This window comes from Hevea brasiliensis, chromosome 8 (assembly GCF_030052815.1).
Source record: "Hevea brasiliensis isolate MT/VB/25A 57/8 chromosome 8, ASM3005281v1, whole genome shotgun sequence".
Classification (NCBI taxonomy): domain Eukaryota; kingdom Viridiplantae; phylum Streptophyta; class Magnoliopsida; order Malpighiales; family Euphorbiaceae; genus Hevea; species Hevea brasiliensis.
Genome location: NC_079500.1, coordinates 52,057,432 through 52,061,452, shown reverse-complemented (window position 1 = coordinate 52,061,452; position 4,021 = coordinate 52,057,432).

Genomic DNA, 4,021 nt, shown 5'->3' with positions numbered 1-4,021 from the left:
GGTTTTACATTTTCTGCCATACAAGGCTTCATATGGAGGCATCCCAATGCTTGATTGGTAGCTGTTGTTGTAAGCAAACTCAATCAAAGGCAATTGTGTGTCCCAACTGCCCTCAAACTCAATCACACAATCCCGTAGCATGTCCTCCAAGATCTGAATTACCCTCTCAGATTGGCCATCTGTCTGTGGGTGGAATGCAGTACTAAAGTTCAATATAGTTTCTAGGGCTCTCTGAAGACTACCCCAGAATCTAGAAGTGAACTTAGGATCTCTGTTTGATACGATGGATACTGGCACTCCATGCAGTCTCATAATCTCATCTATATACAACTTGGCCAATCTTTCTAAACTATAGTCCATCTGAACTAGCAGAAAATGAGCAGACTTGGTCAGTCTGTTAATAATGACCCAAACCGCATCATGACTCTTCTGTGTCCTCAGAAGTCCCATCACAAAATCCATAGTTATTCTCTCCCATTTCCATTCTGGCACTGGTAGTGGATGTAATAACCCAGTTGGTACTTGGTGCTCTGCCTTCACTTGCTGACAAGTTAGGCATTTGGAAACAAATTCAGCCACATCTCTTTTCATAGTAGGAGCCAATAGATGCCCATATACCCATACACAGTACAAGTATGAAAGCAGTATCAAACTCAAACTACCTATATACAAGATAACTGTGCTATCTCAGGTCTAAAGATTATATGCACTGATATGATTTATGACAAAACATTGACAAGAGTAAACTCCATGTGCTTGTCATAAGTGTCACTGGTTCGGCCTACTTATCATTTATAAGTGCCTATCATGTTTGTCATATGGCATGAGACTCACCATTCCATCTTATTTATATCTTATATAAATAACTTGGGAACAAACATGAATATAATCTTTCTGGATAAGTCATGTCCTTATTATGAAGTATCCTCGATTGTGAACCTATTTATGATACTTTGTGCTAGAAATATTGTCACTCATATTCTTAACAACTTAAGAATAATATTTCTAACAAAATATCAATGGACCTTTTCTATTACACATAAATATATTATGTAAACGGAAAAGTGGAAATGCCTTTTATTAATAAAATATATACAAGATACATACTAAATGATATGCTCTAGGGCATACTACTAACAATCTCCCACTAGCACTAGAGCCATTCATTACAATACCTTAGACCCATCTTCTCAAGATGTCCGTCTAAGCGAGCTTGTGACAAAGGCTTAGTGAATGGATCACCTGAATTTTTCGGTGATGTTATTCTGCATGGCTATATCGCCTTTGCCCAACTATATGTCGATAATGTGGTAGTGCCTTTCTATGTGTTTGGATTTTGGTGAGACCTTGGTTCCTTAGCTCAGTATGATTGCTCCATTATTGTCACGATGTAGTGGAACCGCTGACTCAATGGAAGGAACTACTTTAAGTTACATCACGAACTTCTTTATCCAAGCGACTTCCTTTGCGACATCGATGCAAAGCAATATACTCGACCTCTGTAGTGGAATCTGCGATGTGCTCTGTTGGAACTCTTCCAACGATCGCACCCCCATTACAAATGAACACATATCTAGAGGTAGACTTTCTATCATCAATATCTGATTGGAAATCAGAATCAGTATAACCATCTAATTGCAAGTCTCCACCTCCATAAATCAAGAATAAATCCTTAGTTCTTCTCAAGTACTTAAGGATATTCTTGACAGCTTTCCAGTGTTTCAAACCTGGATTGGATTGATACCTGCTAGTCAAAATAACAGCATATGCGATATCCGACCTAGTACACAACATTGCATACATTATACTTCCAATAGCTGAAGCATATGGAATCCTGGCCATCTTATCTCTTTCTTCAGGTGTCTTTGGAGACATCTCTTTAGAAAGATGGATACCATGTCTCACTGGTAACAATCCTCTCTTGGAATCAAGCATGTTAAACCTCTTTAACACCTTTTCCAAGTATAGACTTTGGGATAAACCAATTATTCTTTTCGCTTTATCTCTATAGATGCAAATCCCAAGAATATAGGTTGCCTCTCCTAAGTCTTTCATGGAGAATGTATTTGAAAACCATACCTTTATAGTTGTCAACATACCTATGTCATTACCCATCAATAGTATGTCATTCATATATAAGACAAGGAAAGTGATAGCACTGTTACTAACCTTCTTATATACACATGGCTCATCCTCATTTTTGATAAAACCAAAGGATTTAATGGCTTCATCAAAACGGATGTTCCAAATCCTCGAAGCTTGTTTCAACCCATAAATGGATCGCTTTAGCTTGCATACCTTGGAACCATCTTGGGATTCAAATTCCCTAGGTTGTTCCATGAAAATGTTTTCTTCAATGTATCCATTGAGAAAAGCTGTTTTGACATCCATCTGCCAAATCTCATAATCATAGTATGCAGCTATTGCTAGTAAAATCCTAATTAATTTAAGCATGGCAATAGGCGAGAAAGTCTCCTCATAGTCGATTCCTTGCCTTTGGCGAAACCCTTTCGCTACTAGCCTTGCCTTATAGGTCTCTACCTTTCCATCAGAACCAATTTTCTTCTTGAAAACCCATTTGTTCCCTATAGGTAAAATACCTTCAGGTGGGTCAACAAGATCCCAAACTTGATTCTTATACATGGAATCAATCTCGGATTTCATAGCATCAATCCATTTTGAAGAGTCTATATCTGATATAGCTTCTTCATAGGTGAGTGGATCATCCCCATGATCTACTTCTTCATGAGTAGACAACTCTTGTTCTTCTTCATGAAGAAAACCATATCTCACTAGTAGGTGAGATACCCTGGTTGTTCTACGAGGAACAGCTGTAGATGTTTCATCAACGGGTATAGGTTGACTAGATGGATCTATATCCATCTGATCTGTTGGTTGGTTAGAATTCTCCAATTCTAACTCTATTTGCCTTCCTTTACCTCCTTCTTGAACAAACTGTTGTTCAAGAAATATGGCATCTCTACTTATCACAACCTTTTGTGAAGTAGGCAAACAAAAATAATATCCAAAACTATCTTTTGGATATCCAACAAATCGACCTTTTTCTGATCTGGTCTCTAATTTATCAGTGTTCAGCTTTTTGATATAAGCTGGACAATCCCAAATCTTAACATGCTTAAGACTTGGTTTTCTTCCATGCCATATCTCATAAGGTGTGGAAGAAACTGATTTTGATGGAATCCTATTCAGAATATACAAAGCTGATTCTAATGCAAATCCCCAAAAGGAGATTGGCATATCAGTATAGCTCATCATACTACGTACCATAACCAATAGGGTACGATTTCTCCTTTCAGATACACCATTCAACTGTGGCATTCCTGGAGGAGTCAGTTGAGAAACAATGCCATGCTCTCTCAAGTATTCATCAAATTCAGTACTCAAATATTCACCTCCACGATCTGATCGAAGAGCTTTAATACTCTTTCCTGTTTGATTTTCTACTTCAGATTTAAATTCTTTAAACTTTTCAAAGGATTCATGTTTGTATTTCATCAAATACAAATACCCAAACTTTGATTTATCATCAGTAAAGGTAATAAAATAATGAAAACCCCCTCTAGCCATTTCTTTAAATGGACCACATACATCACTATGTATTAGCTCCAAAATATTTTCAGATCTTAGCCCTTGTCCAACAAAGGGTGACCTAGTCATTTTACCCTGAAGGCAAGATTCACAAGTTGGAGTAGGCTCAGAGCCCAATGAGGATAGAATTCCCATTTTCTCCAGTTTTGCAATCCTATCTTCTGCAACATGACATAACCTTAAGTGCCAAATATATTTTGAACTTGAGTTGGTTTTCACCATGGCATTGCATTCTTTTAGATTACTATACTCTAGCCAGTGGAAACACTTTCTTACTGGCAATGGAAACACTTTCCTGTTGGCAGTGGAAACACTTTCCCTTGCCTTTATCAGCTTTAGTCTTCCTTTTCTGTTTACCTATTTTCTTGGAAGGACCAGGAATCTGAGGTTTCTTTTTCTTATTGCCCTTCTT